The sequence below is a fragment of the Gallus gallus genome, chromosome 7 (genome assembly GCF_016699485.2).
Source record: "Gallus gallus isolate bGalGal1 chromosome 7, bGalGal1.mat.broiler.GRCg7b, whole genome shotgun sequence".
Classification (NCBI taxonomy): Eukaryota; Metazoa; Chordata; class Aves; order Galliformes; family Phasianidae; genus Gallus; species Gallus gallus.
The window spans coordinates 31,892,451-31,918,581 of NC_052538.1; the positions used below are offsets into that span (position 1 = coordinate 31,892,451).

The following is a 26,131-nucleotide window of genomic DNA, read 5'->3' on the forward strand; positions in this document are numbered from 1 at the left end:
ATGCAATATAATATATTCAATTTATTGATGCATTAATCGCAGTAGTTTTGTCCACAACGTTGCAACTGTAGATCACCGGAAAGGCTCCTTGCAGATAGAACAGAGAGGCAATTTCATTGGAGTCAATACTGTTACAGAAATAGAAAAATGAATATATAGGAAAGAAAGAACTAAACTTAACTCCACCTCTAGATCTAATCACAAGTCCAGTTCACAGCAAAAAGCAATGGGTACTGTTACACATTACTAATCACTGCTTGCACACCCCAAGTCACTGTCCTCCTAGTCTGCTAGCACCACTGAATTTTGGACTGATTTGCTCTCATGGAAGACCAGCTTTGCTACAGCTTGTGATTAAATGCTTAGTATTATCCAGAAGCCTTACTACACTCATTTCTTAGCTCTGTCAACTAGCAATTAGCATAATAACAAACACCCAATGCTCCTCCAAATAACTCAGCTGGCTTTCTACAAGGAAAACAAAACACTTTCCAGACAAAATATACACACTGCATTCTCTAATCTTTTGAAGATATGTTTCTAAGCACACTTGTATAGCCGACTCTAAGCTTCAAAAGAAAACTTAGGGTGCAGTTCTTGGGACTCTAGGAAAGAATTAAAAATACTTTGTTAAAATTAACCCACTCGTTTCCTATACACACATCTCATTTTCAATGTCAGCCAATAAATCTGTCAATGGATATAATTTCAAATGAGTCAAAGATGCAACTCTAAGGTAGATACTGTTTGTATTACTTAATATGGCTACCAAATGGCTTCTGTAACTCTACAGGAATTTGCATTTACAGTAAGGAACTCTTATGTTCATCTTCGTACAAAACAAATGATTGCATTATCAGAAAGTTTACATGCTCGAGGAATCAGTTTTGCTTCCATCTCTCAAGGAGATGCTTAAGGCTTCTGCTTTGAAAGCTCATCTCAAAAAAAATGTTGAAAGTAAGAAAGAGGGAGGGAGTTTGGCAAGTTCTATCATTTCAAGGTTATGCAGCAATATGAACAGATCTATATGAATAATTTTAAGTATATTCATAACACTGTTTAAAAATCCATAGTAGAGCTGTTTGTCTCTGGGGGCCTTGCAGCACAATGTGAACTGTCAGCAGTACATGACTGTTCCTTATAGACAATGAAAAGTAGCCCCTAACAAGTTATCATACAATGGAATAGTTTGGGTTGGAAGGGATCTCAAGGATCATCAAGCTACAACTCCCCCACTGCAGGCAGGGCCGATCTACCATGGCACCATATTTATAGCTCTCAAGAATCGTATTATTTCCCCTCAAATAGGCACATAGGTGGTCCTAAGTATAAGATCAGTGGATTTACTCAAATGCTCACAGTATTCACTCAATACTTTTGAATTAAGTTGAATTAAGGTTGATAAAAATCAATTTTTTTCTTTTCCTAAGCTGATAGCTAAGTGGAGGGGAAAAAAACCCACTGCCAAGTAAATATAAAAAGTTCAAATTTCTGAAAACACGTACACAATCAAGTTTACACACCAATTATCTAAACGCAAAATTCCTATCGAAAAAGAAATCTCATTTCTTTTCTAATTCCTAACTGGCAATAATTGTCTAGAAGGAGAAATCAATGCTGTCATTTATGCTGAAATGTAATACTCCAAGTCTAATTACATAGTGCAGCAAGCAGAGCCTCAGCATTGAGAAAAATCACATCTGAAGGTGATGAAGAACTTCAGAATAGCTGTTTAAGTTTGTAAACAAACCTTACAGTGATGCTAATAAAAGGAATTTCACACTGACTTTAGGTGCAAGGTCTGTATTAAGTCCTGGCCATAACGCCTGAAAATGCAACACTAAGGGAGGAACCACTCCCTTGGATGTGTCAGATTCAAGGCAGAATGATAACCAGTATGGCCATGCTGCTATTAATTTAGAGGCCCTTCTCTGCATCATTCCATTATGGTTTATACTTTTATCTGCAATAAAATACCTTTTCACTACTCAGTATCAACTGCCAGTCAAAACATACCCAAACAGCAAAACAGCACTCAGAAGAACACTACATGCCCAAGTGAATGGCATTCAAATGAGGAAATATATGGAAATGGGACATATCCTATCACTGTGCTCAAGGGTAATGAGAGTTTGACACATAAAAAAAATGGTAAGACTGCTGATGGAAAGAAGATTTTATTTATTTATATAAGGAACAGCAGCCAGGAACCACTGGTGTAGGCTATTATCCCATGACTATTAGAGTACCAGGTTGCCCTAAAGCTGCAGATGGTCACTTATGACTGCATAAATAAATATCATCTTTTTTGGATGAAGATTACGAAAAGTGCCCAACTTGAAGTAAATAAGATTTAAAAAGCTACCTCATACATAGCTCAGATATGGGCAATGTGTTTGGAGAAAGAGCTTGTTTGCAACTATTTTTTTTCCCCTCTACTTGAAACAATTTAACTATTTCCACACAATTAAGCTTTTTGTATTTATTTCATTCAAGACTAAAGAAATTATGGGGAGATAAGCCTTTCACATCCTCTATCTACAGATAAATCCAGCAGAGTGAGAAGAAATACTAACTTATAAAAAAAACACTTTGAAAAGCAGATCTTGTTTTGAAGAAAGCAGCTTAATATCAGCTCAGGGTTTTATTGGCTCTGAAAATGCTGTTTTTCAAACTGTTTTCTTTTGCATATCTATAGAATCACCGCTTATTTTCAGCTGCTATCATTGAATAATGAATTGGGCCAGTTAATCATAAATACTTTTGAAGAAAAAGAAAAAGAAAAACACATCCTCAAAAACGTGCATTTAAGATGGCCTTATTTCTCAACAGAAGAAAACAGTGATTTTCAGTGGCACCTCTCTGCACACAGTTTCCTTCTGTATCATGTGTGCTGAGCTGGCAGGCTCAATGCGGATGAGAAAACTCACATATTTTTAATATACCAATTCCGAGATATAGAGCAGATGGTTTGAAATCATCTCTCTACGGGTAAATGAATGCTTTGTCCCCCAAAGGACAGCACTCCTACCCTTGGCTGGAAACACCTGGCAATGCCTCTGAGAAGGAAAGCTTCATCAAAAAATATCCAACAGTGCCTCTGTTTTATAGTCAGTGTTTCTAGAAAAAGAAAATGCAGCCTGTCAAAAGACAAGCAACAGGTTTAAGAGGACAAAGCTCTAAATCTCCATTAGGAAGCTAATTACATGTGCATTATTACAGTAAAGCTGGAAAAAAATAATTCCGGGTTAGATTTACCAATACTTGCAATTCCCAAAGGTTCACACGCTTCTATCTGTAGCACACTGCAGGTCAGCAGAGATCTTAACAAGAACTATGCAGGAGATAGTGTCTATGTAATAGAGTGCTTCTTCAGTTCTACAGCAAGAAGGTAAATGATTCTCTGCAAATCTGATTAGTATCTGCTTTTATCAAAGATCTAGGCACTGTGACAGTGCACTCCTTGCCCTCCCATGCAGGCTGGTGTCCTGGGACTGATACCAATCAAGGTTTCACCTGAGAAAGTTAATGAGCAACATATTGTCTCAAACTGGGTGCTCAGAGACCTGATAACAGATACTTAGTTCAACAGATTCAGTTCTAAGTTGTAGAACTATGAGTCAATCATCTTACCCCACAAACAGCAAACAGCCTAAGAACCCCTTGGAGAGATGTCCTAGCAAGCAGCTGGCTGCACACCTGAATCCTTCCCTGAGCAAGAACACCTCGTGAATTTACTCAGCACCTGTGCACATTCACCCAGTACATGGTGATGCCTTGCCAACAGATCTGCAGTAAGGGATTGCTTTATTTTTAAGCTAGACTAGCTTTGCTAAGATTTGAGCTTAGATTTGTTATGCACACCCACCCTCTGTGTACCAAATAGCCAAGGATATCAAGCCATTTCGAATCATGTTAAGTCACTGTCATCATTGTTTAAATTATATGTATTTTATTTAAATTAAATATCTTTCTGCCTTCCTGTTCCAAGTGAAGCATGCAGTGCTTTAGTCTCCATCCACGACCCCTCAGATGGGAGCTGCTCCTCATGCTGTCCTCAGAATGCCTCAATCTCCATCTGCTGAGAACACCCGAGAGTCCCCCCCCCAAAAAAGCAAATCTCCCATATGGCAACATTCTTCAAAGTGGAAAAGAAATCAACAGAAATAATCAACCTAACGGCCTTGATCCATTATGGAAGGAAGCTTGCTCACTAAGCTTTCACCACGTATTCATAAAAACAACACATGGTGACTAATCCAAAAATATATATTCAAACACAAGCTTCGAATAGATATGATATTTCAGCAAATAAATGAATGACTAGGAGAAAAAAAGATCATAATGTCTAAAATGTTTTGTAAAACAAGCTCTGACCTTGAAGTTAGAATATTCTATGAATTCAACGTTGTGAATTTTGGTACAAAAAAGTCACCTTTCCTATGATTCAAACAAAATTTGGTGATGAAAAAGCTGAGAAAAGAAGAATGCCACCACATTTTCTCATTCTATTAGGTAAACACATTTACAACAAGTTTAAAATGACAGCATGGCTCCATGTGCAAATAAAAGAAAATACAGAAAACAAAACAAATGTATACCAGTATTGGATTCAACAATCTTTGTAGGACTCTTCCAACTGAACTATTCTGAAGTCCTCACGTGTTTTGTCTGTAACTCCTTCCACAGGAAAAACTCCAAAGAAAGATGGAGACATACCTGCCCAAATAGCACTTACTTCAGAAGTAAAAGAGCTGGAAGACTAAGAAAAATTAGAAAGACCAATGGCAGCAGGCACAGAACTGGGCTTCAGGTGTTTTTACATTCTGACCCACTCAGTGGTGTCAACATTACATGTGTACAACTATGGGGAACTATCAATGATAATAGAGCAGTTCTGTCATGTTTCAAATATATTATGCAACCATAAACTTGCACTCTAAAGTCCTTAATTAGCTTTGCTTTGATTTTAATTAAGTTATCTTCATTACAAGAGCTTAAAAACTTAGAATTTTTTTCCCTCTCTCAAAAGCATGTTTTCCATTTGGGATTTTCTTTGATCTCTCACTCTGAAACATGGAAGGTTTGCAGATTAATTTCTGCAAATTTTACTCAGAAGTTGAAAAGTATATTCTGGTAGTAATTTACGATAGAATTCATCATATGCTAAAACCTAAATTATTATACTGAAAAGGAGATGGGAAGAAAAAGCATGCACTGCAGTTCCTACTTAGGGCATCTCAGACTGACATAATCCTTTCCCAACCTTTTATACCCTTTGACTTAAACCCACATTATTAAGATCCCAACATGCAGTAAAACATTCAGGTTTTAGCTGCGCTGAAGTGCAGGCAACATCCTTGGAATGCATCTTGCAAAATGCTAAGCAAAATTTTTACACTCAGTCTAAAAGAGGTACTGTTATCACTGGTTTCTGTCCTGCTCAGTTCTGTACAAAGTCAGAGAGCAGTTGTTTTGTTCTTGGAATCCAGTTCTCCTCTGGTCAACTAAGCTTTGATTAGTGGCTCTGCATTGGAAAAGGGCTTAACAAGCAACATATTTCTATACATACATACCATCTACAAGAAAGAACATATTTGTTTTATGTATACTAATTCAGTTCCCAATGTGCAAGTCATCACTTAATCAGCAGTTACTAATCAACTAATTGATTTTACTCAGGCAAAGCACATACACAGGCACCAGTCACTAGCATCACCATATGTTCAGCTCCTGCTACACACCTTCAGATGGTGCATGGAGGCATTCCCCAGTCTGCACATTTGACCCCTCAGCACGATTGCAGGCACTTTGCTTACTGTTTGGTCAGTCTTTTAATTGCTATCAGACATCATAGTTCTCAGTCCCTAACCACATCTATAAAAATTCACGCTCAGATTCCATACATGCATTATTACACAGCTAAAATAATTCTTCACATTTTTCAGGCTTGCCCAATGTTACAGATCAAGCTGAGAAGGTAACGTTAGAGATTACTATTAACAAGAGGACCAGAAAGATCCACTACTTTATACAAATCGTATTTTGGCAGCAGAGAGGTGATAAATCCAGGGGCAGCCTTGTTCCTCTCATTTTTGCTCTTCCTTTGACTACGTAATACCTATTAAAGGGGCTGACCCTGTGTCCCCTCCTGTGGATTTGAACCACAGAAGGTTATTATTCTGCCTTAATTTGGCACACTTTATGGATCAAGAACTCTAAGAAATGCTCAGATAATGAGAAAGACCCAAATATTCCCAAGGTGATTTTTACCTAATCAAGTAAGGGTCACACAATACTACATATCTCAGCAAACTATGAAATGACATGATAGCAATGTTCTCTAATGACACAAAAGAGCTACAGAAGAGCAAGATACCATCTTTATTACAATAGAGCTATACTAATAGGAAAAGCATTACCTCTAATCTTGTAATTTGCCAAACCCTACGCCAACTAGTCCTGTATAAAAAGTTGAAAGTCCTAACAAGCCCACTGTTCAGTTCTTCACAAATACCTTTTATCTTCCTGAAAACTAGAGGAAACAGCCGTTTTCCCCGATGCAAGGTTACTCTTCCCCCAACAGCCAGACTACAAGTGACTATTAACATCAAGATGAAGGGTCAGAGAGACCATCACTTATCCCCTTGTATACAAAGAACAACAAGCCCTGTAAGAGTTACCATCACACCCATTCAGCTACTGAAATCTAGACATTGCCAAAATAAACAAGAGTAAAACTGCTCGTTTGTGAGAGGTCCTCAAAGGTTTCCAGCGAAGTCCTCTCTCTTCCCCATGCCACAAAAGAAAATGCCTTTGAGAAAATCGTTTATACGGAATCTGAAAACCTCTAAGCCTCTCCATCTTGGCTTGTATTATCATATTGTGTTCAAAGTATCATGTCATTTGACATGGTGTAAGCCTCCCCATCAGGAGGGAATGGTTGCAAGAGAGGACCCTATAAGGACTCTTAGGACTATTTATTTTCCTATTTATTTTTAAGGAACGATGAGGATCTTGGCAGGAACCTTCATAGGACACTCTACAAACCATGATTCCTACCTAAAATAGCTGTATCTGAATAGTCAAGACAAACTTCCACATGCAAAAAAAAAATTCAGGAAGCATCCAGGAGAGATAGCTTGCATAATACATTATTTTGTACACTTATTCACTTTGCTGCCTCTTGAGGAAATTCACCAGAGAAAAGACTAAGCCTAAGTCTCTCAGCTACTCCTAGGATTATATCTCTAAAAGATCTGAAATATACACTCCTGAAAAGAAGAAGAAATGAGCAGAAGGACTGGGACTGAAGAAAAGTCACCCCAAGCCAATTTGCAGTCAATTTCAGTGCAGTGCACTTTTTTCCCCTCTACCACCTGCATTAGCTGTTTTAACCAGGCAATTTCAAGTACAATTTTAACTTCTTTACCTTCCATATTTAATTGTAATGTTTCTGAGTTAAAATTGCTTCTTAACAGCAGAAGGAAATCTTAAGACAAAGTAATTAAATAAGTGGCAGACACAGGATTTTCTCTTCTGACAGCTTAGAGCATCCACTACATAGTTCAGTACAGTATCTTTGATAGATTCTCTGTTCATCAGATGTTCCATTAGTAAATAGTGGAAGATAATTTAGATAAGTTTCCTATGTCAAGGGGAACCTATGTCATTGTTTTAATTCAGTAGTTTTTTTGCTGTTGTTGTTTTGTGTTTGTTTTTTTTTCCATGTAGAACAACAATACTTCATTCTTCAGATTTTTTTCAAATGTCAATAGAAATTCCACTCCAGCAAGGAAGAAGGAGCATGTTCTAAAAGTACTTCAATACTTGGAGATACCAGGGAGATTCAGAGAACAAAAGATCTGTTCTACTTATCAATGGTTTTAATGCAAATAAAGTTTCAAATGCTCTTTAAAAGTGTTGATAACTCTATGAAACAAAGAAACAGCTGGACAAGATGTCAGTAATTCAGATATCAGCACAACAGAAAAAGCAATACTATAGTAAAGAAATTAAGTAGTAACTAACCAGTGAATTATCATAGAGGATGAATAAAAAAGCATTACGAAAGGAATTCTACAATATCTGGATTGAACTGAACAGTAGTCTTTGCTTTCTCATCCATTTCCTTGGGAGAAGGATGTTGGGATTGTGCTTATCACTGGCTGTTGATTTGTCTGCTCTGCTTTAGGTCTCACAGTGGTTTCAATATTGGACCAGATAGGTTAATCCTGAAACCGTTCAGTCTTCCAACAACTAAACGGCAATGGCTCATTCAGCTATTCTGAACAGAGAGAACGTTTGCAATAACGTGCAACCTAGCTGTCATTACTGCAATCAGATTATATTTATCCAGCTCAGAACTGCTGCTTGCAGCTCACATTTAAGTGCAGCAACACCGAGCCATCCATCTCCTCTATCTACTTTTTTGTCATTCTATTGCCAATCGCTTACTGCTAACTGCTCTGCTAACCAGGATCATGTCATGGAGATAGTGGCTGAGTTTGACAGATAGCAAAGCTGGCTTCCCCCCCAAGAGTGATAAATGCAAAGGCCTGGGGGAGACACATGCCAGAACTTGCAACCTGCATGTCACTTAAACACACAAACATAGTGCACAATGACATGGAGGATGGCACGACATGAGTAGAGAAAAGCACATTCTTGGGGGAAACCCCAGAAGGCACTCAACATTAAGATGTTCTTGCAGTGAATAAGGAAAGAGCTCTCGTGCAGCTAAGGTTACGGATGGCAGGCTTCTATCTCAGAACAGTCCCATTTAAAATGACAGAAAATAACACTGAACAGGCTTCGACAGCAGATGGAATCCTATTGCATAATTCAATTTTAATGACTAAAGAAGTCTAAAATATGAAGGTTTTGTTTTGCAAAACAGAAGACTTATATGAAATTAAGCAGACAAATCTGCTACTGTAAGAAGTTACATATGTTTAATACATGCTAATTTTATATTGGAATAATTAATCTGCAAGAATATAGTGTTAAAAAGATACCCTTGTGCTAAACTCAGTGATTAAAAGAATGGAAGATCCAGGAGAAAACCAAGCTTCCTAAATACAATCTACATATACCACTAAAAGGAGTCTTATTACCAAGGTTAAGTATTCCATTCAATTTGGATACTGAATAACTTTAATACCAAAAAAGAAAAAAAAATCACTAAAAAAGTAGGTAGTAGCATTCAAAACCTACAATGAAGAGATAACTATTTTTATATAAATCATTTTTGACTATATTTTTCTGGGCCCTACTGAAGTCATATCCATTATTTAAATAGCTCTAATCAACAGCTCTAAGTTAAACTGTAAGAATTAAGCCAATGGCACACCAATGGGTCACCTAATATAAGCCTTACTGCAATTTAACAGCTAGGAAATTAGTTAAAATTGTGGTCTTCCACAGTTCAGGTCTATCTTTTTTGATAGCATGATGCAAGACTGATAATTTAAGGTGTAATTTAGAAATGTACTCATTGAATAACAATTTTCATACCAGTAGACAATGCGTTGTGATTTTAGGTAATGCTGTCAGTATATCTTGAACATGAATATCTGAATACAGATATTCAGAAGTAGTAAGATATAAGATTTATCAAGTCACTACTAGAAAGTTTTAAATATTGTTTACAGAGACAGCTTATATTCTCTCCAGAAAGGTGATGTTGCAAAGACAGATCATATTGAAATAATGGGCAGACTCCATATCTGCAGCTTTATGCATTGTAAAAGTATAGCCAACATAAATGCATATTGCATCGCTTTGAACAGCACAGTGTCAGCTTGCTGCCTACAAATAAGTTTTGAAACCACCCCTACTTGGATTTATTATCCCATGCAGGACAGCAGGAATAGCACTGTGTGAGTTATAGGAGCACTGAATATAAGCACACAGATTAATGAGTACACATGCAATTCACACCTTGGACATGAAGAGGAAACAGTCAAAGCTTTGACACTGTCTGACCTGGGAGATAAATCGATAAAAGAACAAGGAGACCATCACAAGCCTTGGGTTCAGACCCATAACAAAAACCTTCACTTTTAAAAAAGCAAACCAGGAATTGCCCATCTTCTAGAATAGAAAATTATCATCATGTACTTAATCTTTTGTAATGCTAACATCCCTAAAAAAAAATTAGTAAAGAATAGTGAGAGCAAGGCACGATCATATATATAAATTGTGTTAAATTATTCAAAAGAAAAACAAAGCCGAAGAACTATGAGTTTAGATAATTATTGCTTTCATTCATTTAGATGAAATTCTATTAGCCTTCATAAATGTTAACTTGAGTTTTAAAAAATACCATAGACATAAGATAACAGAAGGGAAAATAAAGAAAATGTTTGATAAAATTGTCAGCTTTGCAAAGACAGAATTAAAAAGACTTATTGCCAACGTGCTCGGACACTTGAGAAACAAACAAAAAAGCCAGTGCTACGCTTGTATGAAAGTAACATTGAATTCAACAGCAGAATTCCTATCAGCAGGCCTACATCAGCCATTGTTTTTTTGTATCCCTGCAGTCCCCAAAGCTACCAAAAATCACTTGGAATGGTCCTGATGATGGAAATGGGCAATTAGGAAACCAAAGACAAATATCAAGAACAGAATCAATATGATAGTGTGTGATCTTATTTATCTACTGAAGGTTTATTTGCATCAAAATATGGGATGAAATAATTTCACTTTTTAATGTAAATCCTTTCTTAAATGTATCAGGTATCTGGGGATTGAATGGTAGCCAATGCAATCCTAACTTTTAAAAGGTTCCAAGGCAGTCATGGAAATCATGATCCTAAGTCTGATGTGCTGAATAAGGAATTGCTTGAAACTGTATTAACATGCAGGATGGACACCTGAATAAACACAGCACACCACAGCTCTGAGTGGAAAGTCCCATCTTACCACGAAGCAGGCTGGAGGGAAAGTAGCAAATCAACTCATCTTTATCCCCACTTTCTTTGGTCCAAAAACCTTAAAACTACTCTGGAGAGCTTCCACATATGGGCAGCAATAATTAAAATTCAAGTGAAGGCTGAGGAGATGGGAAAGGAAACCAATAACTCCATATTCAGAAAAAATAGGGCAGCTTTAAATAAAACCCAAGACACCTGTAGTTAGCAAGCTCAGGATGGAACCTGCAGATATCATCACTTTAGTAGGTCAAAAGGCTGATCAATGTTTAGCCTGTGTTAGCAATAACCAGAGCTCACCTTAGCAGGAGGGGTGCTGAGGGTTCTATTAGCAGCTTTGTGAGCTACTGAGGATGTGCTAAGAAACTTACATCTTGGTTTTCCCCACACAAAAAGGGAAACAAAGACTCTCTGTACATAACACACTGAGCTACTTGGGCTCTAAGTGCTTATTACTGCTTACCTTTAAGTGATTTTCATAAAGGTGAGCCATGCTGTATATTGTAAAATAAGTAAAATCTTGTAAACTGTCACTTTCTTGACAGCGTTACCACAGTCATTCCCAGCTACCTCCAGGTGATGCAAAAACATATGCTTGAACTGTCTCTGCTGGGACTTATTAAACAAACAGTATGTTCTGTAGATTAAACCATAATTAAGTATGATGTCGGTATTGCAAAAGCTCAGTAATTATGCCCCCATTTGTTCTAATTTCTGCTGCACAAAAATATGAATACTCACAAGTTAGCATGAACCTGGTGGTTTACAGTTCAGAAGTCTCCTTTCGTCTGACAGGCAAAAAGACTTCTGAAAAATTAGTGAAGACAGCAGGCTGCTCCAAGTACTTTTTGCTTCAAGAATTCAGTGGACTTTAGATCAAACCATAAATAAGGAGATGTTATATCTCTACGTAGTATGGTCCACTTAATGGAGTCAAGTAGCATTCATCTTTATACTGTGTTTTCCCTTGATAATAGAATAATAGCAGATGCTAACACAGGAGAAAAAGAAACAATAATAGGAAGCACATATTTTTAGCAACTTTAATTATATTCTACCAGCAGGAAAGAAAGAGATGCAGAACCATATGAGCAAGCAGTTCTCCCCAGAAGACAGACATGGCTTTGGAGCATGTTAGAATAATGATTTCAGTTGTGAGTGATTTTGGAGTCAAGAAATTACTGGCAGAGCTGTTTCTTTGGTGCTGCGCTAGTTATTTTTTGCAGCTGTTCTACAGCATCTCAGCTTCCAGGCTAAAAGCACTGAAGCAGACTCAATCCTTACGATTCTAACAAAACATATGTGTATATATACACGTTCCAGCAAGAACTAGTTTGGTCTGATCTATGATCACACTGACAATACCTCTTAGTCTTTCATATATTATTATATGTACATCTTTTTCTCCTGTTACTTAAGTGAACAAATTTCGAAGGTGCCCCCTAGCTGTGGATTCATTAAGAGCAGTCCAATGTACTTAAAAGCATGGGGGAAAAGCAGCATTAGCTCTCAAATCTAGTGCTATTGAAGGGTTGTAGGACTGAATGCCAGCCTAGACTGTGCAATATTTTCTATATGCACTCTAAGCAACTGATATTCCACTTTTATTTGATTTATAATGGTTAAAAAAACACCTCCACTGGTGCAGACTTTTATGAGCTAAGCATGCAGGCTCTTGTTCATCACTGGTAAAAAATGCACAGGTAATGATAGTGACCATATTGAAAAATAGTGTTTTGTACCTAAGAATTTTCTCTCTCGCAGCACTTATCCTATCTGTTGTAGTTTCCACAGTAATAAGAGGCAATACTTTCAGAGCAACCTACATACAACAAATCTCATTGGACCATTTTTTCATTAAACATATTACTTTTGCAGTATGAAAATCATTAGAATTTAGATTTCATTAAAGATGTAAGTGAATAAAGAGCTTCATCCCATTCATAATGGACGGCTTTTCCTGTTGCAAAGCCCATACCCCTTAGCAAACAGTGAAAAGAGGGGCATGATTTGATGGAAGCCCAGCTTAGAAAATATTAACAAAGGTAAATGTTTATTTTGGTGCCTTAGTACCATAACAGTTAAGGGGGAAACAAAAGTTCATCTGTTGGCTGCAAAGGGACATGCTTACAAGCTGGTGGAAGACACCTGCTTTCCCTTGGCAGGAGCCAGCAGAAGCCATGAAGGAACCAGCCCCAGAAGCTGCTGGTTCTTACGATTGGATTAATACCATATCAAGCCATTGAGCACCACGTGCATGTTATGTTTTCTTATATTATTGACATGGACAAAATTAAACTAGCGAAGATGTACGGCAGAAATAAATAACGGGTGAAAGAAACCCTGCTCAGAACAACGTTGTTTTATGGAAAGGCATTTAAATGAATGAGTTTTATAACACCTATTAAAATAAGTGTTAAGAAAAACTGCACACTCCTATTTATCACAGCTTGGAGAGCCAGGAAAAGCCCACTTACAATGTAACACCCATGAAAAAGGGACATAAGGAGGCTGCTTCACTGCCTCGCAGGCACTGTAATGATCACGGTCCTGAGCATTAACAGTTATCATAGTTTGGGGCCGTATTTAGGGGAAGCACCCATAAGGATGCATTACCACTAACACCCTTTTAAACTAAATGGAAAGATTTTAAAGCCCAGCCATCAATAATTCAAGGATAGCTTTTGCACAACAGGCCTTAATATTGTTGATGCACTTCAGCACTGAACCTTGCTATGTTCTCTAACAATCCAGGAGGATTATAATGGTGACTGCAAATTATTTGCAAATGAAGATAGGCACATCAAGAAGAACATGGCCAGCACGTCACAAAGGTTCAACTTCCCCTCTGGTGAGGCCACATCTGATGTACTGAGCCCAATTCCAGGCTTGCCAGTTCAAGACAGGCAGGAAACTGCTGAAGAGGTGGTGGAATCTTCTTCTCTGGAGATACTCAGAGCTTACCTGGATGCTTTTCTATGGAACATTCTATAGGGAACCCACATTAGAAGGGCATTAGAATAGATAACCTCTATGGATCCCTCCCAAGCATTACATTTCTGTGCCTGCTCAAGAATAGTTTTTTTCAGAATACTTGCCAGGAACACATTCTCTCCCTTACTGATTCCCTTGGTACATTAGTGTTGAGTCCTCTCCAAGTCCCAGCTTCTTTAAGCCAATTCCTACAAACCTTTATTATTTAATCAAATTACTGCTTCTTTTATGACTGCTTATGTCCTCATTTGAAAGTTTGTGTAATAACCAATAACATATTTTTTTTAAAATAATTGCAATAGGTCCTATTATGGCATGACAGTAAAAAATATTAGTTTTTGTTTTGCTTACTGTATTCGCAGAACAAATACAAGCCTGAATTAGGGCTCAGGGAAAAGAATATTTAGATTGTGCAATCTAAATATATCTCCCAGGGAAAAAACAATTAATTATCTTTGTTACTGCCTCTACTGCAGAGAACAGCTGCAATTTCTGGCTTGCCAAGTTCACGTCATTGAGGGTTATTCCTATTAATATCAATTAAGAGCTAAACTGTTTGAGTCTCTTCAATAATGATACTCAAGTAGGCTTAAAGTGCCATTTCACAGAATGCACGTCTCATCAGAATGAGGATACTTGTTTTGTTTTTTTTTATCTAAAGATTTATTTTTTAAACATAGATATGGATCAAAGAAATGCGTCCAGACACCTGTAATTAAGGCACATCAATTACTAAGATAGCACCAAAGACCCACGTATTCATTTCTCCTTTGAAATCAAGGTGAAATACTAGTTCCTCAATTGAACCAGAGATAATACTGCCCTTTCACTTGTGGACTGTAGCTAAATCATCCCATGAAGTAAAATCAAAGCGATATCAAGCACATTTCATGACATCACTGCTGAAGGTATTACAGCTGGAAGGAGCTCCCCACCTGCCATCTCAGCCATGCCTTTCATCTACTTGAACTACAAGATCAGCAGAGACATAAAAGTTTATTTTCTCATTTCAAGAAAAGTCCATGATTTTCCTCACACATCTTTCCACTTCTGCTCACTGTTTTGTTAAACTGACAAAGGATCTTTTAATCAGTGTTATTAGGAGCTGACAGAGAAGATAAGTAAAACAAAGCTGGCCATAACCTCCTCATTCTCTACCCTAACATTCCCCAAGATCCTAGGCTCTGTTCAGATCTCTGAGCACCATTCTCATCACCAAACAGCCTTCGGTATAAACATGCAAATGACATTATATTTCTCAAAAGTAATTTTTTAAATGTCTTGACCTTACATTTTTCAGTATAATCACTGCTATCAACACAGCAGGAGATGAAACAATCTACATCAGAACTGTGCTGTTACCTTAGCCTGGACCCTGGGCAGCACTTTCCTTTGCCTTAGATCAATCAGAAATATCACACTGTGAATCCATTTTCAGCAAAAGGAGCATAACATAATACAGTCTAAGGATTGAGGAGGTAGGACTTGGTCTGTATAGTTTCCCTTCTTTGGTAGCCGTATGACCAACTTAACCTCCCATGGAGGTTTATCCACCATACCAAATGAATTTTATGTTCTGCAGCAGAAATACTTGTGAATTCATGAGCACTGGGGAAAAAGAATAAAAAAAATCCCTCATGCTTTACAAATATGAAAGAGTTGCAGATTTGTGTTTCTAGAGACTTCCTTAAAGTGCTAATTTTCCCAAGGAAAAAAGTCACCAAAGTCCCAGACCCATAGACCCCTAAGGTTTTTACTGGACACTTCTTAAACAAGATACTCTTTTAAGTGTTTCTGCATTGGCTCAAGCACACTACTGTCCAGCACCTCCCCTCTCATTTCCTCCAGGTGACGTTACTTAATGATGCTCTAGAAGTGGTGCTGAGAGGCCCAAGACCAAACAGTAACATGGGACTGCTTATAATTAAGCAAAAATGAGATGAAATGAAAAAAAGCCTAAAAAAATGAAAACAAACTTACATTTATATATATATATAATCTCAGAATAAAAGCAAAACAAAACCAGACCATGGATTGCTAGGATCCATGAAACATCTTACATACGTTTAGAAACTGGAACTTCACACAGCCAAAAGCCACAGAGAATCCACGTGAATCAGAAGGAACCTTTCATCAGCATTACACTAAGCTCACATCAAGAGAAAATAACCTTTAAAAGTGAAGCCCTATTCATCATTCAAAACCAAATGCAGTATCGCTCCCATTTAACTCAATGCTGCCTCTAATAAAGTGGTTTAGACTCGCTTTATCAGCTTACAAGTTCATTTTTATTCTGATCAGATTCACTGATTCTGTTCTGCTTTCCTGTCTTGTCAAAAGAACACAGGACCAAGGCAACCTCAAGGTTGACATTTTAGTACATAATAGCACATTTATCATTCAAAAGCAAGCACTGTATTTCAAAAAGTATGTATTTCAACAAGCATCCTCTAGCAGGTAAAAATTCTTCTAAGTTTTTCAAGTAATGGTTTGTTTAAGCACCACCAACTTAAAAGAGAAGTTTATGGAAAAAAATCCTTATTTTCCTCCTCACCATCCCTTAAGTTATCTGCTTCAAGCACAACATAAATTAAAATTAATAAAGATGGAACTTAACCTAGATAGTTACTGCATGCAATTTAGAAGTGATAAATACCAGAAATCTGCAGGAATGCAGAATGCAGGAATGACTTCTTTATGAACAGTCTGTATTCCCAACCTTTCCTTTGAATGAACTCGTTATGTTTCTTTTTCATCATCACCTAACAGAAATTGGGCAACGTTATGTTTCAAATGGCTTGTGAGGAATTCCATTCATTCTTCAGAGTTTCAATAAGATTTTTCTTCCAGTAGGCATGCAATTACATTATGTCACATGGAATTGTGGCCTTCCCTCAGTTTTCTGGTGTCCATTCCATTGAAGGACATCGGAGCACTATTTCTACTTCCAGTAATGCTACACTGGTACCACACTGGCATAAATGAAACTAATTCATGCATAACATGAAATAGAACTTCTCCTTGACTGTCAGTATACCAATATAAAATATTAAGAATTCCAGCATGCTGAAATATGACCTGGGGAATAGAGATCACCAGGAGAAGAGATCAAATGAAATTTATTTAGCAGAACAAAACAAAGCCTGGAAGGGAATATCGTCACTGATTATGAAGATGTCCGAAGAGACAAAAACAGAACGTTGGGCTGGTTTGTTGGCTGGGTTTCTTTTTTCTTTTTAAATAGGTGCTCTTGTGCATTAGTACAGAAACTGGTCAAGATTTAATGTAAAGAAAATTACAAAATACAGATATTTTTGAGAGACATTTCAATGAATGCAAAGATTTAAAAATAAGATACAACTATTCTTAAAGTCATGAACAGGATATAAAAATGCTATATTACATTCCCAAGCTTCTCGATTCATAAATTGTAGTCCTAAATTTTCTATAGCCTGTACTAATGAGCATGTGTGCCATTCAATTTGCTTATTGAGAGCTGTTAAATATCATGCTTTTTCATTGCATTACAATGACCAAAAGCTGGCACCAGTCAACTTGCATTTAAAAAAGCAGCCAAAAGGAAAGCAAAATGTTACCCCACGCCATACCCTTTAAAAATCTGTCTTCCACTTAATTGCAGTGACCGTAAGGTAATAAGCATTTCCTGCAACATCCAAGCTATTCTTTTTTTGTCGAGGACAGAATACATTTGTTTCCCAAATTAGATGGAATCCTACAGATGTTGGCATTAAGTGTACTGATGGGAATCATGATAATCTGTCAGAAAAATGTGTAAATCCTTTGGGCTCTATAAAAAGTTGACAGCATTCCTGTGAAATATTAACAAGGCACAATGCAGTCATTGACATTTAACTATTTCCACTGTGTAGTTGGGGTTTTTTTTATTTTTTTATTTTTTTGACTCATCATTGCTCTCTCCAGTTTTCTCAGGCTCTGTATTTTATAGAAATGACCATATGCTTCGATTTGTATTTGATGACATAATTGCAGAATTGCAGAAGGTGAACAGCTAGATCTGTGTGTGTTAGCTGGTTTGGGGCCACAGAGCTGAAGAAGCCTTCTGCAATGCAGTGAAAGCCAAACCTTTGCAATGAAATGGGCATTTGTATTACTGTGATCTGCATGCAACCAGGCAGCCTTTAGTAGAATGCAGGATCCCGTGCTCCTGTTACAGAGGTAATAAGGCACACAAATTTGAATGCAAGTTTTTCATTTTTGTGGAGAAAAAGAGTTGGCCTTTCTGCAGATCTATCATCATTTGCAACACAGCAATATGGTAAGACAGAAACTTCATGAATGTTTTATGAAGTTGTAGGTGGTAGCAAACTGCTTCTTGCTCAAAAGAGCAAAATTAGTTAGAATCTTCTTGTAAAGAATTCCTTCGTGAAGCCAAGGTCCCTCTTCTTAATTAAAAGCTTCACCAGAAGTGCGTACATGGAAAACATACCACCAGAAGTTTCCCTCTTGACAAACAGGCTTTTTTTCCTGCTTAAGACTACTTAACTGAAAAAAAAATTCCAACACAACATCTGAAGCACTCAAAAGGCAACATGGTTAAGATCTGTCAGCAGCAGAGGGGCAAATGTAATGGAATTGCAAGTATCTGTGCTGCTATCTCATGAGCAACTCATTTGATAGTTCCTGCAGAAGAGCTCCAGAAGACATCAAGTTCTCACACGCAGGACAAAATAACACTCTTGAATCACAACACAGCTCTTAGAGGCTTTCAGCTCTTCACAGTCTTAGCTTGTATTTCTTCAAATACCACAGGAAACTGAACTTTAAAAATCATTCATGGAACAAAACTATTGTCCACTGCATTCTTCTAATCAGAAATACTTAAGTAATTAAATACCACCCAGTGGAGCTAATTATGATTTCAACAGAAGCAGAGCCAAAACTCAAGAAGGGAAGCACTATTAGAAAACCATTGCACAATCAACAAAAATTTGTACTCTAGAAAAACATAATTGGCCTAACTTGATATAGAAGTACATTAGTTCTTGGACACAAAAAGCAAAGCTTGATTACAGCAGTAGAGAAACCCACCATGATTATCCTAATTAAAAATTTGCCAAGTTATTTATAGTATAATACAAGGAAATGACATTCATTACCCTACAAACTATTCAACAAACCATTAAGCACTATAATAAAAATCAATTGGCAAAAAAGAGGTGCAATTATATTTATATTCATGTAGACTCCTTAACAAACTAAAACCAAAGCATCATCCAGGCCCAGTATTCTTTACCACAGAAGTGTCTGAGAGATTTAAAAATAATATCATTCGGTTAGCATATTGTTACTTAATCAGTTAACTTCTGATTTAGCAGCTAATCACCAATCGTATGTCATGTTTCCAGAGATAAGTATGAAAAGCAGTTAGCACTCAAAACATAAATACAAGTCAAAAAACTATTTTACCGTCTTTTAAAATGTGTTGATCTATTCTTAATTAACTGATGAAGCAGCATTCTGTAGTCTATCACTGCACACACAATTAACTCATAAGCAATCAAGGAAATTAGAGGAAAATTAGAAACAGGATTGTCATAAAGCATTGATCATCTACACCTGCAGTACGCATCTGCTGGAATTTACCTTGCAGTACCAAATAACCAGACTAGGCAGGGGGGAGAGGCAGGAGGAAACAAAACAAAACTAAACCTTAACTATAATGTTACTCACATTCATAGGGGTTGAAGTAAAGAAAGTAGTTGCCCTACAGGTTACCTTTTCGATTCAAGGTAAGTCAAAAACAATTTAGATGAACATGAATGAATTTCACAAAGGCAGAAGTGAAAACTCCATGACTTGACAGAACCTTTTTAGTGCCAATCCTATTTAAACCCACTTAGAATGAAGTCCCACTCCTATGCTATCAGATCTGCTGCCCTATCAGTTTTTCCATGCTGGAAAAGAGTTTATGACACTTGTCTCCGTCCATGTCTCCTATTAGCTCACAGCCCAGCCCAGCAATGACCTTTGGCTATGCCAACAGGGAGACTCCACCTGCCAGGGTCTCTTTTCATATCAGCTAAGCTGGAAGGAGTGCTCTCAAATAACTTGGCATCGAGTGCAATAAAATGATATTTTTCTCAAAGCTCAAAGGCTGGTTAAGCACCTGCAAAAACATGACTCTCTATGGTCTGCCAACATATATATGTACTTTGGAAACACTGTTCAGGAATGTGTAGGGAAGCAATTACTATTTTTGAGGTAGTGCAAGGGGAACTCTGAACATTGATCTCACCAGTGAGAATGAATCGAGACTGGAATTCACCAGGGTAAATAAACTCAGGAGACTGAACTCAGTCTGCTACCACAGAAATTGGAGAATGCAACTAGGTCGTCTTCTCAGTAATGTCTTATTCAACAGATTCATCCCTTCATCTCCTAAAATGGCCCCAAAAAAGTAAATAGCTGTATTGTATTATTTTACTATTTAGGTAGACTGTTTACCAACTTTTGCTCCAACAGATCAGAAACTCATTTTCCAGCTTCAGTTTTCAAGAGAAGGCATTGGGAAATGTTTGCACCATACCTTCAGCCCATTTAAGTCACCTGAGTAAGAGATGCAAACTGGTCTGTATGTGTTATGTTACAGCCCCCAACCCTCTTACACATTTACTAGAGAGTTCCAGAGGAACACTGCCTCAAGTTTAAGTTCAGTTAACAAAATCCATTAATTACACAAATAAAAATAATAACATATATAGAGACAAGAAGGCACCCACAAATGCCAGCTGACCACCCACAGTCTCTGGCAGCAATGCATTTAAAGCATGGCAGAGCAGAAGGATTACGGGAAATATGTAGCTAAAGTTTGCAGAAGCAGCTGTTTTCTCTCTGGTAATGTAGAAACTAAGATTCACACCACTTTTTTTTCCCCTCTCATGAGAAATATAAGTGCTGAAAAACCCAGTTCACTCCTCTCATTTTGGTCTCCAGTTGCAAAAATGGACATCTGCTTGGGCTGCAAACCCCACCAGCAGCTGACACCTTAAAAATACCCAAGGGAGCAAACAAGAAGCAAATGTGGATGCTTTCTTCCTTACTAAATTTGCTTTATTTTATCCCCAGCATTCACTGAGAAGAGACAGCACAAAGAATTTGAACCCATGTTTGAAAAGAAGGGAATCTAAGAGCAAGATATGCTCCATTAGCAGAGAAATCCTTCAGGTTTATAGCATAAGCAGAAATGTGTACCTATGCTATCAGTCCAATTAAAGTATTAGTGTCTTTCGTCACTCTTCTGAAAACCATCAGTGGTGTCATGCAAGATAGGAGAGGGGAAGAATTCAGCCCCTCTCTCTCTCTTCCTCTCACCAGCTGCAAACTTCAGTGTTTAATACCTACACCTGGACCAGAGGGTTTCACAGCTTCAGTGGTCTAGCTTTTACATGAGAAAACAGCAAAAGGGAAGACACAAATGGAGCTCAAATACACATAGCTCAGAGCTGCTGAATGATAAGCACGAAGTCAGGAATTAAGCTAGATCGTCACTTAAAAGGCCTACTTAATTTTTAACAGTTTTTCTATAATATGGGAAAGCATAAGGAGCCAAATGCAACAAAATAAGTTCTCCATCTAAGGAGACTGAAGTGCTTTGCTTGACTAAGTAAAAACTTACAGTGGCAGCAAACGTTTTTAATTCTAACAACTGCACATGGTGTTTGGTTCCTCATCCCAGCAAAGGGATGGAGGGGATGATGAAGAGGAGGAATAACGTATGCAGTGAATTCAGTGTGAGAACATATTGAGAGTGAGAAACTTCACTTTCTCCAATTGCAACTTTAGCAATCCAGCATTCACTTGCTATTTTTGCCCCACACAAACTCCACATCTTGGCTTTAAAACAACTGGTGACCCACTTGTGACCGCAGCTTTTTGTCACAAGCCACCAAAGCGATTGTGCATTGTTCTCTCAGGCTGGACTCGTGAGAGGACTTCTACCAGCTCTAAAAACAGGAATAAATCCCATCACGGCTGCTACAGCACATCCCTTCTGTTTGCCAAACAGAAGCCAGCTGCCTCTTTTTAATTACTCAAGTGCATAAGCATGTAGCCAGGCTACATCATCATTTTCTCTTTCACAACCCTACAGCAGGGGCTCAGTCTCTTACCATATATACATACATACACGCACGTATATATATGTATATGTATCTATTCATATATATACACTCAATGTTTACTGAATATTATTCCCTTTTTGCTTTTCCTCTTCTTAGATTATTTCAATTTTTATTTAAATGCAGCTAAGGATGAACAGCTTTTTACAAAAGCAGCCAGCTTGTTTGACATCCTTATGAAGTGACCGCATTTTTCTGAAGGCTGAGTTTAGTAATGGGAACAGCTCAGGGCTGAAGCTCTTCAAACACGTAGACCCCAAATTACCTGCTGCTGTCTCTAAACCTTCTGAAAAAAGATAAAGAAACTGAAGAAAGGGAAAACATTTCATCTTTCATGCTATCTTCCGGTAGAAATTTCTTCCTATCTTTTAAACACATTTATGGTAAGTCCTGGAAGTAAAAAGCATATGCAGGTGAAAGTAATTGTATGATACCAGAGAAGATCTGGCTTTGAAGAAAATTGGAATTCTTCAGCATATAACTACTACATGTACCACATTTCCCCTATTTTTAATGCTCTGTAAAACTTGTGGGTATGTAATGAGGTTTAGTCAAAGTCACGGGAAAAGGTTATTTACTTGTACTAGCTTGTTGATACATGGAAGATTTCAAGGCTGAACTCTTCAATGGCATTTTGCCACTGACTTCAAAAGGGTTGGGATCTTCCCCTGAGCAAAGTAATGTGCATAAGAACCATAAAGTTGTTATTTTCATAAACCTTTTATATTAGCATAAAATAAGAGCAGAGCTTTGCTCAAGATGGCATTAGCACTTGCCAGATTTCTGTGTAAGAACAGCAGTGCCCTGTTCCCATCCACTTTAGTTGAAAAGGTGCCCTAGAAAGTGTCAGAGAAAACAACAGTGAAAAGAGCAAACAAATACATCCCTCACCACATGCTTACTGGGTTCCTGAAAGCACCAGTCTTAATCAAAGTGATACTATGACATTATAATAAGAAAACAAACAAAAAAACAAACGGACTTGATTATTTCATTTTAGTAGGTTTGTGAAGGGAAAAAAAGTGAATAATAGAGGAACAACAAATGACTGATGCTTTCTAAAAGAAAATATAGGATTAACTGGGCTTCAATGTTATAGAAATTAGTTACCCAATTGTGGAGTCTCTTCCACAGCCCTGCAAGAACACTACAGATCTGGCAATTATTTGTTACAAGCTTCAATGAAACCAATGATCTGTACAGAGCAAACATCTGATGCTCTGTAGACCATATAGGCTTCTGATTTATGATGATGGTAGTATTGGGGATGGCACAAAAAGGGTTAAGATGAGTGGAGATTAAACCCCCAGTGCAGGGAGTAGGACTGAATAGCACACCTGAACACCACCATTATCTGTAAGAATGCAGATAGCAGAAATAGCAGCCCAGAATTAAAACTTAATGAGAAATGCTGCACATGTGGGCTTCAAGTCTCACTCCTTCTGGCACAGGTACTTCTGATTTAATAAGGTGCTATGTATCCCCACCTGCACAAGAGCCACAGACTTCTTGAGGATAGCATAAACAGAAGAAAAAAGTTCTTTTAAACCACGTCAGAGGACCATTTCTATCATAGTCAAAAGATGGCAATGTCACCTCACACCCCTCAGCTAAGACGACAACATTGAACTCAAAGCTTCCAATTCACAGGGGATGTCTGAATTAGGACTTCTAGCTAGGAGCTCTGCATGTTTCCCCTGGAACCACATCACTAGTCAGCCACAAGCATCCTCACATGAAGGACTTGATTTGTACCAAGGAACCCACCGTATCACACACCATTTGGCAGGGCTGGGCTCTAGGAGGACCCAACCAGTTTTGCATGAAACAATTACAGACCAACAGTGAAAATCACTCAATTACCTCGAAACATCTGACTTGTTTTCCAATTACATCTTTGTCATCTTTCCAGAAGGATTCTCAAACCTCCTTGGCAATAGTTAGTGGAAAAGTTTAATAAACCTGTGAAATCTATTCTGAGAGATGACCAAGAATTAATTGCCACAGAAAAAAAATCCTCTTCTAATAAAGATGGAACAGAACAAACCTCTTGGGCACAGTAGGTATACTTCAGCAATAAAGATACTTAATTAGTCTTTTTGGTCATTACAACGAGTAAAACATAAGCAGTAGCTTTACTACAATGAGTAAAACTCAACAAATGTAGAGCACACCATTATGGTTTGTGTCTTTCTCCCCCCTCTTTTGAATAGCTGTATCATGCTTTCTTCTGTAAGAACTGCCTTGAAGTTGAACACACCTACAAGTTGCCCAGGCTTGGAAATAGCTGGTGGTAAATCACTACTGAGTCAATGATTCTACAAAATTATCCTATCCCTGTTAAAAGTCATTATACTTCACAAAGTCTCAGAAACAAATCTAGTAACTGATTATCTCCTAAGCATTATGACAGCACACTGCTGATTCCTCTCCTAAAGCTTACGACCACGTGCAAAACGTAACGCTTCCGAGCAATGTCCAAATTATGTAGTAACATCAGACCTATTGTAATCAGCGAACAGGAACATGGTACCTCGCATCGCATCACACTCCCCAAGGACCAGCTGATGAAAGATGCTGGCAGCTGCTGAAAGGAGAAAAGCTCAATGAATTATACAAGCTGCATTAAAGCGGCTTTCACATTCACTTCACAACCAAGGGACAAAGATTTTGAGGAGGTAAACAGAATCTTAAAACACAGCATTGTCATGATGTCCAATATTATAGGGACATCTGGATTATTCACCACTGCCAGCCTCCTCCTGTTACATTAGCTCTGCAGATTAAGCCTCTATTTTCTCTTTGAGACCTTGATACTTGTCACTTGCTAATAAGCTCTTGCCAGACTGAAACGCCAGCTATATCAAGGAAGAAACAACTCCAAAAGGAGAGAGACCAAGGAGAAGACATTACATTGATACAATAATCCTGGCACCACCTTGCCCACTGGGTTGGTTATATTGCATTTCTTTTATATCTCACTCGAACTTTCCACGGCTGCTTTTTGGTTTTAGCAGTTTAACTACATGACATCGGATGGCAGGAAACCTGGATGAAATTATCTGATATATAACAGAATTACACATATTATCATCCTGTTTGGAAATATTATTGGGTACAGGCCAGATAATCAGAGTTTTAATTAACGGCTAATTAGAAACATGGGCCTTCTCTTGGAGACTCCCAGTAATCTCTAGATATCTCTAAGGTTATTATCATGTCTTTTACAACAACTATTTTGCACTAATTGGAGTGAAATTTCTTTCCCCACCTGTCATGCCCCACTCTGGCTTTTCGGGGTACACCTCCAGCACACTGTAGTGGAGAAGTTTGGTCAGAAAAGTCCTAAGAATTAAATTATTCTAATTACAATACATGGAAAATGTTGATTTATTTTTCCCTAAAACTTAAGTTATATTTATGCTTCTATTCACTGAGAATTGGGTTCTCAAAGCTCAATAAACTCTTTCAAGAAAAAAAGAGATACAACTGTATTTGAAGGATGTTCCATTTTAACTGTATGCAAGACAAACAAAGTTTTCAGATATTTTGGTAAAGGAACTTCCCCATTATCTCAGAGTGAAAATAAAGTATCAGTCAGTTGAGCTTCTTTAAGAGGAAGGAAGTGGTCAATGCAGCATTCACCTTTGTCCCTTGGGCAAACCTGTTTTTTATTACCTTCACCCTACTGAGCTTAATAGTGCAGGTGGAAGAAGAGAGAGAACTGAGATTGTTCCGGGCCTCGAGGGGACACTAAACCATCCAGAGACATACCCCTGGGACTTGAAATTGCTCAGTATCACTGCGGCTGTCATCCAGCTGCAATCACAAGACAGTGTTACTCAATTGATATGAAGAGATCTATTGCGTGACACCAGCTACGCTGATACATTCTGCTGACATTGCCAGAAACATTTATTTTAATATAATGGAGTAAGTAGCCGAGCTAAATGTAAGTTTGACCTTGAAGAAAATAAATAGTTACGTAGCAGATAGAATAGGCATAGAAGGATATATATGGACATATACCTACATAAAAGC

At 37.7% G+C, this 26,131-nt stretch overlaps 1 protein-coding gene across 7 annotated transcripts in view; it reads right to left on the reverse strand.

Moving 5' to 3' along the window:
• LRP1B (LDL receptor related protein 1B) overlaps positions 1–26,131 on the reverse strand; it is a 581,170-nt gene that overhangs the window by 433,084 nt on the left and 121,955 nt on the right. The window lies entirely within an intron of this gene.